The following is a 15,497-nucleotide window of genomic DNA, read 5'->3' as shown; positions in this document are numbered from 1 at the left end:
ACTTTATTCGTTTTCAAATTACTTTAAATCCTCTTTAAAACATTCGGATTCCGATGAAATTCCTTAAGGTCGACCTATTTTTTATAACTGAGAATTTAGAAATAAAGAAATAGATAATATTTTACTATATCAGGGTCGTGAAATGTAACGGAGATTTGAAGGATGAGCAGCGCAGATCTAGATGTACCTAGTATGTACTCAATATTAAAAGATAATCATTCGAAAAATAGGTAAAAATAAAGTTTTAATAGTTTATTTTTATAGTTTAAATCGATTACAAAAAAAAAATTTCCCGCCATAGGTATTTAATAAAGAATGAAATTATGCAAAAAAGCAAAAATACATTATTTTGAAGATTTATTTTACGTTACACCAACAACTACGTTTTATGAATGATTGCAGAATGTGTAATATTTTGATTATGATGTGCCTAATTTTGATTTGATTAAAGAATTTTGTCGGAATAAAACAGTAAAGTTAAAAAATTACATTAATTTTTGTAGTAAAAACTTTTATTGCATAAATTGATTCTATAAGAAATACCTACGGAGGAAAAAATAGTAAAACAATTTTTAACTATTGTTTTAATAGAAATAATAAGCTTTAAAAATTCTAATGGCGGATCGAACCAGGGTCTAGTAGGCGTGTAAACTGGCCAATAGAACCGAAGGTAGGTAAGGATAAACCACGCTCAATTACACGCCCACATACCACTTCCAACAGTAAAACTTTTTATGCTATTTTTCTTATCGAAAATGTACTCTAGAATTTTTTCACTATTTTTCCTCCATAGGTGTTTACCTAACTCTGATTACTGCATAGGAAAAAAAAATTTAGATGTTAATATGGCGGCCTGGCCAAACAGTATTGTATTAACATGTTATTTGAAGTGGTGCTCTTTATAGCTCTTTGGATACTATCCAATCTGAGCAATAATGAACGAATCGATATGGGAAAACTCTTAATTCTTCAACTCAGCTATCTGACTTCTTATATTCCAAGCATTCAGAGATCAATGGAAGCAGTTATTTCCTATTTAAAAACTCTACGGTTTAGACTGAGCTCCATTTGTAGAGTGAAACCACAATGATCAGGATACCAGAAATTTTAATGATGCTCGTGAAAATCAGAGCAACTTCCCATTGTTTGGTACTAGTACTCCCAAAGTACTCAACGAAAAGGATGTATTAGGTGTATGTCCGCGTGCGATTGCCGGCGAGATATTAATATGAATCGATTACAGAGAAGCTGGTATCTTGCAAAGATGTTGCAAATAAAGAAATTATAATGTTTTACACCTCTTTATTAAATTTAGATTTACGTTTACGTTTGACAATATCGGGCCCTGAAATGTGGTGGTCGGCCGCGAATGCCTTAGCTGTCTAAAGCGAATAACTGGAATAAGTTGTAAAACTATTTTAGGCCAGAGATTAGGTATCATACTGTAAAGTCAAACTAATATTAATATTAGTTTTTGATTGATGACCAGGATAAATTGACTTTTGCAGGTGACATGAGTAGAGTTGAGGTGAGCAGATTATAGGTATAAGTGTTATCCGTGAAGCTGGACTAACCACACTGATGGGACTTAGTTTCTTAAGAAATGTAGTGGGGGAATTTTTCTCCAAATATTAGAATCAATCACTCGATTTGCTCCTTACATTTTTAGATTTTAAGGTCCACTTACACGCATCTTATTAATTAAAGAGGCCAAAAGCCTTGTCTGGATTGAAGCTTGATTGTTAAAGTTGATTGACGCTTACGAATATTTGATTCTTTAGTAAATAGGCCGGTTTTTCAAGTTTATAATAAGTATATTCCGTCTTTGTTAATACTCCCTTCTAAATACCGAAACGTTTTTTTCTAAAGCACTTCGTGATAAGCGAAAATCAGATAAGCATGATGCTATTCCTTTCAAGTTTGTCCATTTTAGGGAAGATCTACTATAATTTCCTTTTCGTTGTTTTGTAATTGCAAGTGAGTTGCTAAAAAGAGTAAGGCCAAAGTATGAAGTTGGTTTTCAAAATAAGAAAGGTTAAGAACAATAGTAGTAAGTCAGTTGTAAAGGTGAAACAGTTGTGATACGTAAAGAATGGATGCGTGTGTACCACAGTAGCTGGATATCCAATCAGAGAAAGAGCACAAGAAATACCATTGTCCTGTAGGATCAGTTAATTCAGAAGAAGGATAGTCCAAGTATAAAGAAAGATATGTTTGATTGTATTATGTGTGCGTAAAAGATATCTTGTGGAAGTTCTCAAAGAGAGGCAACAAAGTTGCGGGGTGATTGGAGACGGGAGGCAGTTACCTTCAAAGTTTCTATCTGGCTCCCTCTCAGAGCTACTTACTACATTTTATTGTAATGTATGCTTTGGGTATATAATCTGAAAAGATGTCCACTAGTTGATAAACCTTTTATGGTACCGCCAATTTGCGTATGTTGTGTTGCAGTCCACAGCTGTGGGGTATTGTTGAGCTCTACTGTAGAGATCGGTCGGATGGTGATGTTAGAGAGAGGGGGGAGACTTGTTTTATCACTTTAGTTAGATGCTGATGGCCAAACAGCACCAATAATAGCAACATCTTTCCAGGCTCACATTGTATCTTTGGTTGAGTATCGATGTTCGCCAGCGATACCCCTATTATGATTCTCTTATTTATTTCGATTTTAGAAAACACCGGCCCTATTTGTATATGAATAGAACCTCCCAGAAGTAGAAGGAAATAAGGGCTTATTTCTTGATTCTCTACCTTTGTTTTCTGTCTTCTGCACTTAAATATCTGTTTCTAGTTCTACAAACATCTTTTCAGTATATATTTTTTATTTTTATTGTTAAGACTCGTCATGAGATTAGAGTATAATTTGCCACGAAACGAGTGACGTCATTAGTGTTGGTTTTTCAGAATATATCACTATTATGCTCAGTGACTAATTGAAAATAACTTATTGAATTCTCTTCCTTGATAAAAACCGTTTTTAGAAAATAATCATTTTTCGTATTTATTTCTTTGTTTACTCAAAATTTCCTCCAACTATTGTAATCTTTAAAACTAGCTGAAAACTTACTTATACAAGTATAACCGCTACTTATACAATTTAACTTCCACGAAGAGAGGAAAACGGCATCTCTGAAAGCCTCTCTATTTAGATCAACCAAATTGACTCTCCCAACTGAAGTTGGCCTTAAGAGACTGTTGATGTGAGCACCTACTCTGATTTAGCGAAAAAAAATGCAATTTGTAGATCACTAACTACATCCGAATAGCTGCTTCTAAAATGTTATCAAAAACTTCTTAGTATGCCCATGGCCTTACGCTGTTCATTCCTAGGAGGTAAACAAACAGTACAGTACCAAGATTCTGTACTTTTTGTGTAGAAATGACTAAGTAAAGATTAACTGTCCGATTTCGATTTTGATGTGTAAAAAACAAGCTTGGCTGTAATGGATAGACCGTGATGAAAATGGGCCTAGCTTTATAGGATCCCTGATAAGTTATTTTACGGGACGTTGGGAGAAGCTATTGCGAATTTCATTGACTGAATGATATAGAAGCTGACTTGAATCCAGTGATTAGAGAGAAGAAGTTCACCTTTCTATGTCCACCAACTTGAGCTGATGACATTGGCCACTCCGCCAGCTGCATTTTGTTTTACCTTATGCACTTACATGTACACATTTGTCTGTATATCTAGATAAGGTTTCTCTACTAAGAGCAGGCTGTACTGAAGTTAATTTATTTACTGCTATATGGCCATGTAGAAACATATGACTATAGAATGTTATTGCACACAGTGTAGACAAAGACAAATTAAATAATCTTTGTACATAGTCATTTGAAATAATGAACATTTCTTTGCACATTCCTAAAAGCTAAATCGTTACAAGATTTGTGAGGAAAATCTACTATTTCTGTTTTTCTTTTTGAACCAAAAAATGCTCTTTCTAAAGTACACTTAGTCCCACAAACTAGTTTTTACAAAAATCAGTCTCTCGCTTTCTCTTCCAGTTTTATGTCGAAGTACCATTTGAAAACCATGGAGTTCGTTCTCAAAATAGGTTACATTTCTAAACAGTCACACTTTAACGACGTCTACATTTATCGGAAATACATTATTCTCCTCTGTAATCTTATTTATTTGTTAAAATAAATATAGATATAATTACTGATTCAATAATAAATCAGATAATACTAATTTATTTTCATATAATAAAAACAAAAACGGTTTTACATACTCTCGTATTCATATATAATTAATTTTTTTTTTTTTAATTTCTTTAAATAAATTTTGATTATTATTAAGTTATCAAAGATTAATTATAGTTTAAAACAAATATTTCTTAGATATTATAGTTTACAGAAAGTAGGTTTCAGTGCACGGTAGTTTTCCGGTGGAATGTTGGATCCAGATAAACTATTGACGACTGACATTGTTATCGCTGATAAACTGGTGATAAGAAATGGACGGGGTCGATTACATACAAACTAGTTTTAATGTCTATGGAAGAAACGCACCACTATAATATTTATATCGTTTGTTTTATTGCAGTTTGTTTTTTTGTATTGTTTATTCAATTTGTTTGTTTTGTGCTCTTCGAACATCGTTTTGTTTCTTTCATTTTTAGAGCAGACCGCATTCTAGGACAAGAAAAAAAACAAAATTATATATTTAGTCAGCGTTGAACTCATCCTTATCTGGTAAATATTTTTAAAATTCATTTTCCTGGTAGTTCTAGCTAGAACAATTTAATTTAGTTTGCTTCTATAATGTATTTGTATGTTATTACTTCATGCGAATGCCTGTTGGACCTAGAATATTCTGATGAACTTGTCTTCCTCTTTGCCTAAGATCTAAGAACTTGAAATTGAGCTTTTACAATGTTTCAAAACTCCTTGAGTCCTCAATATGATCATTAAACGTAATGATTCAATATTAATTATCATGGGTGATTATTGAAGTTAGGTTTTCATTCATTTGTATATTTCTCAGTAAAATGCAATCAAAAGAGCACAATATGGCACAATGCTTAGCTTCTCCCATTATCATTGGCCAACATTCACCAACCTGTGTAATATTTCTGCTATAAAACTTCGTCTAGCTAATAAAACTTGAATCAGTTGACATCTACAGTTTTTTAGCTCTTCTATGCGCTCTAAAAAATACATATATTCTAGGCAAAATATTTTTTGTAAAAGAAGTGTGTGCGGTAGTAAAAATTTGGAAGTATTCGAGTCATTTGCCGAGAAAGTTGCAAAAAACCGAGTATGATCTACTGTATTTAGGGTTGCCCAGGCATTAAAACATATATTTCGGTAAAATAGCAATTCACTTGGAGTTCACATGAGTTCCCAAGAAAATAAATTTTCTGAAAAATGTTATAATAAGATACATAAATAAAAGTGATAAGATATTAGTAATAATTTACAGATTTCAGCTCTTGTTTTTTTTAAAAAAAAGTTTGATTATAAACTGGTGATTGTGACTTTTCTTGTTGCTGGCGTTCTAAAAATAATTCTACCAAACGGCAATTAAACATTTAAGTAGATTTTCCAGCTCTTGCCACATTGATATTTAGTTTCATATGACTGAAAGGGGATGTTCGATTGGTAAAACTTAGATGAAATAAATTGTGTGGCAGACTTCTGATTGGATCTAGGAGAAATAATGAGTATAGACAAAGATAGAACATTATTTATAATCAACTAGCTCACTCTAGGCAACCAAGGATGGTTAATGCAGTCTTCTAGTTCTTGCAGGTCCTTTTATTCTCTCCAATTGCACTCTTAATCAGATTAGTAAAAACTTCTTGAAGAGATGTAGTTGAGAGATGTGGTTCTACTCCACTAACTTCTTCACATGTCACTGCATTATATTCTTCTTGCAATTCTCTAGCAGTTTTTCTTTTATTGCACCAGTATACATCATAGATAATCCTTTTGTCTCCAGCGAGAGGGTAACTTACAAATTATTACCAGCTTCGTTCTTTGATTTATTTCACAGATAATGGTTGGCATGTTTGTATGTTCTTATTTGTTACCCTTTGTAGAAAATAAAATATAGAAATCAGCTGTGATTAGGGTAAAGAAACAGCCGATATTAATTTAACCCTGCAGCGGTTGTATTCAGTTTTTAGAGATAACCTAAGGTAAGATGATTTCCAATCTTCCCTTGCATTCCTCGTTGGTAAAGTCCTGTTATTCGGCTCTGCTAACTCAATCTGTTTGATTATACAGCTTTCCTGCTCGTACCAATGTCCTAAATGACCTTTCAGTCAATTTATCGTTCTACAACCTCTAGAATATGAATAGTTGACCCGTCTATCAAATGAGTAGTACAATTTATATTCAAAGTAAGAAGGAAGGGATGAGGAAAGACTCTCTAGGCTTTGAGTGTCACCCTTTAGTAATCGTGTTTCAGTGAGAGCTGTGCATAGCATTTTTGCGGTGTTTCAAAACTAACGAAAATCGTTCCGAGAAACGAAAGCCAGCCACTCAATTTAGCCCGGTCGTCTAAGTTATTGGAAATTTGTTAGGCTACTGCACTGATGAGCCTATAGGCTTTATTGGCGGAAACAAGCCTCAGCCTTACTACTCTTCATCCATCTGAAAATAGAATTAGCGATTTACTGTTGTCTCTGATCGAATCTGAAGTTTTGACTTTCTAAATACATACTTGATTAGGATAGTGGACTCTTATAGGGCTTTTTAAGTCCCACTCATCCTGATTGGTAAATAGTAGTGTTAAGGGCCTTAGAGCAGCGATATGCGATGGCGCCAATTTAATTCTCGTATCTAGTCGAACAGATTTATACAGAAGCACTATCTTGGGATTGTTAATGGGATTAGACATGATTTAAACGGTGTTGCTAATTACCGGAAATGCAGTTTTAGTCTGTCATTTGTTATAACAAGAAAGTAGCTCGGCTTGCTCAGAGTCGACCGTATTCCTCAGAGTACATTGCAGAGTGAGGATCAATGGAGTGGAAGTAATTAGAAGGAACTTCTTACAAACTTATCTTTAAGTAGAATTGAAAAGGTACTGTAAAGAGGTTTTAAAGGAAAACGTTGTTAAGATTGAATTTGCGAATTGGATGAGAGTTAGGGTTTTCTGTCAAATTTGATAGTTGCTCATTTATGGCTTAATCTCCATACCTTAAACCGCTCACCTAGATTTAATTCTTACGTAGATTTTACTTACTAAAACTCAATAATGTGCAAACAACTCAGTGAAGAAGAATAGAGCTGTTCTAATTTCTCTTTCCATCACTAACGCAACCAATTAACTGTCTGAAAGAGTCCAAAAGTTATACTTAACCATCACGACACAAAAATGGTGAAGCTGTCAATTCATCGTGTTAGTTAATTAGAGAAATTTATTGTAATTCAAAATAAATAACTAACTTGATAAGAGAATTATTAAAACAAGATTATTCATCAACTTTGTGCAAAAAAACAAAGTACAGCCTTCTATCTTTCGTAATCAATAGCCGGCCAACAGTTCGTACAGTTTGTTATATGATATTGCCAGAGTATTATTGTGACTCTTAAGTTAGAACTGATATGTTGTCTTGATTAAGAAATCTCGACCAAACATAGAAATAGAATAAATTCATGTAAAACATTCGCTCGGACACAGATCCAACAAATACCCGTAACTTCCTGTACTGTTCTGTATCCTGACGGGTATCGGTACGGGTGTGTATGTGACACTACTTAATTAAACAGATTTATATCCTCTTAACTTCTTTTTTCTTAAAAATAAAAAGCTGTACACATTCATCACTGCAACGCACTAATTTATTTACGCTTGCGTTATCCCCACCCTGGAGACTCTATTAATTGTAGCAGATACATTTATACAGCTGATTTACTATCTAAAGAGTGAGAGAGAAGCTAAGCTGTATGTATCAGATTTTATTCTAATTTAAATACAATTTTCTTTTACTTTAGCATTGCATCATTCAACTGTTCTGCAATCATTGCAGGTATTTGTTGTACCGCAATGAATTTTTTCCAGGCGGGGCTTAACGTCCAACTACCAATTAGGTGTCGTGGACGGAGGCGACTAGCAAACATACTTTACTGTAATTACTTTTATTAAACATTAAATAAAATCCAAGGCCTAAGACCGGGAACCCAGTACCACAATACATATTAGCTTCGCAGGTCTCGCCTCTAACCGCTCGGCTACCGTGGAGCTACCGTAAATGCTTCATCATTTTCCTCGATTTTTTCGAGTATCATTACAACACCTTAAATTTCTTTGTTCTGATTGTTTTTTTGGGGTGGTACGATCTGAGGAGTGGGATACTTTGGATTTCTCTGTAAAGGGCCAGTCTGTTGAATGCTTGTAATTATTAGTTTTTTTTTTGTTTTTTTTAGAGGAACATATGCTTGTATTTCAAATCAGATTTTTCTTATTGATTCACAATCAAATGTAAAAATATGATGGCTATTGAATACAAAATCATATGCTCACTCTGGATTCGTGAAGGGGGGGAAGATAATGATTGAAGGATAAACATGAGTTTCTCTACATGCATTAGTGTATGTCGTAGTGCAGGTTTTGTGTCTGTACACGTGTAAATATCTAAGTGTTATGTATGTCAGTGTAAGACAACCAATAGAATTTCCTTATCTGACAACGTGTATCTATACCAAGACATCATATGTACATAGAGGGGTGATGGGGAGTCTAGCAAAGTCCTGTGTTTAGTTCTTGTGGTTCAAGAATTGTATCCCCTCAACTCTGCATCTCTGTTCTTCAGGTTGCATCAAACCCTTCCTGGTACCCAGATGACAAGGACGATGCTGATATTGCCCGTCGGCCGACATCACATCACTTCTTCTTGTAACCTCCACATTCTCTTTGGCTCACTAAACACACACACACACAGTGATGTGGAGAATGTGTAGCATGTAGAACGTCACTTTAGACAACAGACAGCAAGTATTATTACTCCCTGCTACCTTCCACTACTGTTATACTGCGTACAAATCTCATATTTCCTTAGTCTCGTGTATAATTCTCTCTTTCTCTAACTCTCTCTTACAATTTTCTTTGCTTAAACCCTCAATTTTACTACTTTAATTGTTTTTGAAAGTAGCTCCCAATAGATACCATCCCCTCCACCTACATCCCAAGCAGCATTAGAACTGCTGGAGATAGAAGTCCATCCCCTCAGCTTGCTTCCTCGTGAGTTTTACCACCAACCAGACTGAGTATCTTCTTAAACGCCGTCCTAATCTTGACTGATTAGCGTCTTTTTCATTCCAAGAAGAAGTCTTTATAATCCACGCTACGTTATATGCTTCATTCTAGTAGATCATGCGGTTTTTCTTGACCACTTGTAAGAATACAAAGTATGGTCGTCTATTTAGTAGTGTTTTGTGCCACAATAGATCTCTGGGCTTTATTTATTAAGTGCGCTCTTGCAAAAACTTCATGGAGGATAGTCACAATTCGTGGTGTTTTATTTCCTAAATTCGAACTCAGTCCACGAAACTTTCATTTTCTCTTCAAACTTACACTGTAAAAGATATTTTTTAAAATGATTGGGTTCGCTGTGCTGGATAAGATTCATGATTAGACAGATACCTATTTGTGGCCACTCTTTATCAAATTATCTGTTTGCATTTGATGTTCCTTGCTATGAAATTCTTGAAGGTTGAGTTCAGTAGCTTTAAATCAACAAAAAATAAGTCCACTGAAATTTAGATTTCAGCCTGATAATATTTTATTTTTTTCTTTTATCAGATTTATTAGTAATAAATTGTTCAAGAAAAAGGGAAAAAAAAGTAATTCTGCTAACTGAACAGGATGTATTGAAAGAACAGCGCCTGCATTTAGTCGACAGCACACAGCCTCACGCTGTTATACCGGGTATTCTTATCTCTTTCATTCTCCATTTCCTCTGTTCTAGTTAAGATCAGTCACTCTCATAAATGGTCTGGATATCTATTGTGTGTCGAGACGTTATCATTTTACTAGCGGGCCACAAGGGTACCATAAAAATAAAATTATAAAAATCTTTCATTTTTTTTTTTTTTTTAACTCAAATCAGTTTAATGTAGCTCAGCATCATCTTATCCATGGACCAGCAACGTTGAAGAGAAAGAAATGAGCGAGGATCTACCTGATAAGAAGACCCGTTAATTGGGACAGATATTTTTATTTGTTTTAGTGTGTTACGTATATGTATCTTTTTCACTATTTTATCTCACTTTGTCCATCTGTTGTCCAGTATCCAGAAATACACACACACACACACACAATCGAAGATACAAAGTGAATTCGAGATGCAAATGACCATCTATATCTTTTGTAGATTAGAATGTTTGTTTGTGTAGAAGTGTGTGGATTGTATGTGACAGAGAAAGATAGCTGTCTGTGTTTGTGAGTGAACGGTCCAGCTACAGCTTCTCGTTAAGAGGTGGACCTTCCATACTAATGGCACTTTGCTTCATCCTGCTAGTCCCCGTGGAGATAAGATTAACACTCCCTAAAAGCTATACTTGACTCCACTTCTTTTTTCTATCTCTCTTTACGCCCCTACTTTTTCTTTGTTTTATCTTTTTCTTTTAATTATAATTTCTTTTATAAATATAGAAAAGTAAAGTTACCGGAAAAGAAAGATGTTCAGGATGCTAATCTTCTCACCTTTAAAGTTGTTTTTCAAAAATAAGAGATTATGTCCATTTGCTCAGTTCAACATTTACTTTCTCTTATTATTTAAATAAAGAATTTTCGGATGTAAGTTTGCCAGCTTGATTTTAACCATAAACCTGTTCGAGGAACATTTTTGCTGTCGCTACATCAATAGTTGCACACCCATTTACTCAGGATCAACATTTTGTACACACTGTTGGATTTCACCACATCGTAATGGATATTTACGTATTGGCAGCATTGCTCTAAATATCGTGTCGGAGTATATTTGGTTTATATATCTTAATACTTCCTATTGTTACCCTTGAGGGAAAACTATTACCTTTTTCAGCTCTTCCTTGGTCTCTGCAACCACACTTCCTCATTGTTGGAGCAAATGATTTGGAATATATTGTCTGAAGCAGAAGTGGAAGTATCGTTTTGAAGAGGAAATACAGGAAAATTGAATAAGCTTGTGGCTGAAAACCTTATTAGGGAATAAACGTAATTAATAACTAAAGATGGACCAACATAAAATTAGAAGAATTAATAAACTAAATCCTGCACCACTAGACAGTACGTACAAACAAAATAAAAAGCTTTTAAAGATAATCTAACTTAGAAATCCAACTAAATGAGATGAAGAGACGAAAATCTGGACTAGAAAAGAATAGAAAATAAATTAAACAAAAATAAGTAACAGCTTGAATGTAGGCGAGCTAAACGAACTAAGATGGATTGATCAGTAGCAGCCAGCCGTTCAGTGTGTGTGAGTTTGTCCAAAGAAGTTTGTCCGATCGTGAGAACCCATTTTAGAATGTTAATTATATTCTTTGCATTTTAATCTTCCAACTTACATTCACAGCTGATCTTACACCAGATATATTGAAACCTTCTTGTTTATAAATATATATATATATATATATCATTATCAATTCTAAAAAATCTAAAAAAAAAACAAAAAACAGATATATCTGTTATTTCAGTAAGTCTTAGTTCAATTACAGTATATTAATGCTTCTATTAATGCAAATGACGCCATTAGACTTTCTGTTAATTCCAACTTATTTATCATAACTTCGAATAAAAGGTGATATTTATTATTCAACTTTAAATATTAACGCTTTCTTGTTAACCATTTATAACATTTTCATTGCTTTAACATTTCATTTACAAGGTCTCCTCAAAAACAATCCAATCTAAAAGTACATAGATCTATCTGTATTAAAGTACATTCCAAGTTTAAAGAAACGCTTCAAGTGGCCCATTTTTGGGGAGACCCCCTCCAAAAAAATAATGAGATTTACCTACTGAATGAAAAATTAATTCATTTACTACTTCTAGTTGACCAATTTTCATTGAAAAATTGTTGCGTTTTTAGCTGACCAATTAGGCAAAATACAAAATTAGAAGTTCTCTCTAAAACATACCCTGCAGACGAATGCGCGCGCACAGTCCCGTAAACTAATTTTAAAATCCAAATTTTTGGTTTTTGTTGGAACTCAGCGACGACCCCCCACAAAAGGGTTATTCCCAATGGGGAAAAAAAAGATCTGCCCGATTGCATACCTTCTTCTTAAGATTTACTACTTCTAGTTGACCAATTTTCATTGAAAAATTGTTGCGTTTTTAGCTGACCAATTGGGCAAAATACAAAATTAGAAGTTCTCTCTAAAACATACCCTGCAGACGAATGCGCGCGCACAGTCCCGTAAACTAATTTTAAAATCCAAATTTTTGGTTTTTGTTGGAACTCAGCGACGACCCCCCTCAAAAGGGTTATTCCCAATGGGGAAAAAAAAGATCTGCCCGATTGCATACCTTCTTCTTAAGATTTACTACTTCTAGTTGACCAATTTTCATTGAAAAATTGTTGAGTTTTTAGCTGACCAATTAGGCAAAATACAAAATTAGAAGTTCTCTCTAAAACATACCCTGCAGACGAATGCGCGCGCAAAGTCCCGTAAACTAATTTTAAAATCCAAATTTTTGGTTTTTGTTGGAACTCAGCGACGACCCCCCTCAAAAGGGTTATTCCCAATGGGGAAAAAAAAGATCTGCCCTATCGCATACCTTTTTCTTAAGATTTACTACTTCTAGTTGACCAATTTTCATTGAAAAATTGTTGAGTTTTTAGCTGACCAATTAGGCAAAATACAAAATTAGAAGTTCTCTCTAAAACATACCCTGCAGACGAATGCGCGCGCAAAGTCCCGTAAACTAATTTTAAAATCCAAATTTTTGGTTTTTGTTGGAACTCAGCGACGACCCCCCTCAAAAGGGTTATTCCCAATGGGGAAAAAAAAGATCTGCCCTATCGCATACCTTTTTCTTAAGAGGAGTGATGGTGCATAAAAACAGGACGCCAGTTACAAGTGGCAGTGTAATAAATCCATAAAACTATTCCTTTATGATTTCAAAAAATAATTTGGTATGTCTAAATGCACTACAAAATTTATTTAGTAAATTAACCCTTTCGCTCGTCTCTTAATATTGTACAACCAAAGAAAATACTTTAGAGGGACGCTTTACTCCTACCTCTTCCTTGGAACTATCTTAAAACGGTTTTTTCTTGGGCAATATTTTTTTAAAAAAAGTTTTAGATCTACCCACATTCAATGAACATTCTCAAGTTTTAAGAAAACTCAAAATCTATTAAATAGAGAGACATTTCTGGTAGCATATTTTGTCAAAAACTAATATAATCGCGTTCCCTGATTGTTGAAATATTTGAATTACCAGTTTGACTAGGTTTTGAGGATGCTGACCACACACAAAGAGACCAACTAGTAAAATCACTTTTTAGATTCAAGGAGCTTCAAAACGGATATAACTGAAAATCTAAAATGTATTACACGATCGCAATACTTTTTCTGATTAGAAGAAAGAGAAAGTAAAAAACGGTTTATATATTTAAAAAGATAAAATACAAAAATAACGCATTATCTAGACCAAGCTAGCGAACAATTAAGGGACTTGTTGAAGTGATTTAAATAGTAGGTGATGGAAGGTGGCGGACAAGTTACCTTCAAAGGATTCTCTTTGATGACACGCAGTTCATGACTTGAACGATACAGTTGGTCAGTTGGTACCCTTCTACTTGTGTATTGCTTCTTAAATTTGTTTCACAAATGGCCGACCTTCTACTATTGGATGTAATAAGAAATTACTAAACTCTTATCTCTCTAGCTAATTCTTTTTTCTTATTCTGTAAGTAAAAAAAAAAACTAAAAGCAGGTTGATCAATTTTTTATAACTCAATCACCAACAGCCACTATTAAAGATATTGGTGCTGCAGAGGAAGTTATTTGCAGCTATTCTTTTGTAGCTCAGTTTAGGTACCATGATGTAGTTGTTGTTTATCTTCATTCATACCTATTCAAGAGGCATTTTCTACATAGATGACTGATGTCTTCTGTTGCATGGCCACTAACTGCTCTGTTCCTCTGCAAATCGTTCAGAGTAGAGTAGAGCGTTTGGTTTGTACCGACCTTTACCCTTTGGTAGTATTTACACCGCTCAAATGGTTTCCGTTTATGAAAGTATAAACATTATTGTTTCCTCAAAGAAGAAATTGGTTACTTTGCTTAGTTTAGCTTGTTGCTTAGCTGTTTGTACAGATTTCGTTATCTATCTTCGCTCTTATTAGTTTAAACAATATTTTTATCAGTATTCTAGTAGTTCAAAATATTTTATAAGAAGAATAGAATAGAATTAGAAAAGGGATGGGTGCTGTACCCCACAGCACCGCAGCCAAAAGAGGCTTATTGTGCCCCCCCCCCTATTGGATCTAGTAGACGAAACCTCTCCTACTAAAGAGTTGGAGGACTTTCCCTACTAGTTCTTTTTGCGCTACTATCTCCTTTGTTCTCAAAGTTAAAGGTTTAGTAGCGCAACCGCTCGATTGCAGCGCAATTCGAACAGCAGGTGACAGGCCGTTTCCTCCTCTTCTTGTCACAATCTGCACGACGGTTCCGAGCTAATAAGCCCCTCCCTGTACAGATGCTTCCTGAACCTACCATGCCCCTGTAAATATTTTATTAACTTTAAAATCATTTTCCCCCAAAAACATATTTTGGTCAAATAAAGCCGGCAATGAAGAAGACTACAGTGCGTTTAGAAGAACTGTTACTTATCGGTAAGGTCTAGTATCAGGCTAAATCGCTCTTATTAAAAGAAGACACGTATGTCCTGCCATTGCTGACTATAAGTTGAGAAAAACTAAAAGCGATATCAACAAATAAAACTCTTCTTTCCGACTGAAAAGTCTAGAGGAAGTGATACTTAGTCGTCTCTGAACTGAACTGCGAGTAGATGCACGGACATTCAATAGCTTTTGAATACGGGCAGCCCTACATTTTTACCGAACTAAAGCATGATGACTCCTGCAAGATAGTCATCTATTTGATAACACTAACAGACATACATTACGAAGTGCAAATTAGACAGATAAAGGCGATATGATTTCTGTAGTTGACGCCTTCAATAAAAATTTATGCATTTATATAAATCTTAAGTTTTTCGTAACAAGAAATCGTTTCGTGAACAGAGAGAAACAACTTTTTTTGAAGCTGATGTCTGGGTGGGGCCCCCAAAATTTTTAAAATTTAATTTTGGCATTTTTCCTTGACATTGTGTATTTAACTCTATTTCTTGAGATTATATAATATTTTATAGTCATTCTAGACATTCTTTTCTTTCATACTGAGTAATTTACATAACCTAAAAGAGCTTAAATTGCGAAGGCAGTGCAGGTTATAGTAACCTTATCAGTTAGTTAGTCAGCACTAGTGATGGGCAGAACGAGTCCGTCTTTGGACTCGTTGGATTTGAATCAGTTCCAGGGTTG

At 34.5% G+C, this 15,497-nt stretch overlaps 1 protein-coding gene across 4 annotated transcripts in view; it reads left to right on the top strand.

The window, feature by feature from the left end:
- ush (Zinc finger protein ush) overlaps positions 1-15,497 on the top strand; it is a 357,628-nt gene that overhangs the window by 309,806 nt on the left and 32,325 nt on the right. The window contains exon 1 of one of the 4 annotated variants that reach the window (XM_074130557.1): positions 4,565-4,698. The exons of the other annotated variants lie outside the window; for them this stretch is intronic. The gene's annotated coding sequence lies outside the window, so the exon portion shown is untranslated. Of the gene's footprint in view, positions 1-4,564; positions 4,699-15,497 lie in introns of those variants that run through there. 4 annotated transcript variants of the gene reach the window in all.

The sequence above is a fragment of the Rhodnius prolixus genome, unplaced genomic scaffold (genome assembly GCF_049639745.1).
Source record: "Rhodnius prolixus isolate KJV_2025 unplaced genomic scaffold, Rpr scaffold_4, whole genome shotgun sequence".
In the NCBI taxonomy this organism is placed as follows: Eukaryota; Metazoa; Arthropoda; class Insecta; order Hemiptera; family Reduviidae; genus Rhodnius; species Rhodnius prolixus.
Note: the sequence above shows the minus strand (reverse complement) of the source record. Positions and strands in the feature narration are given on the sequence as shown.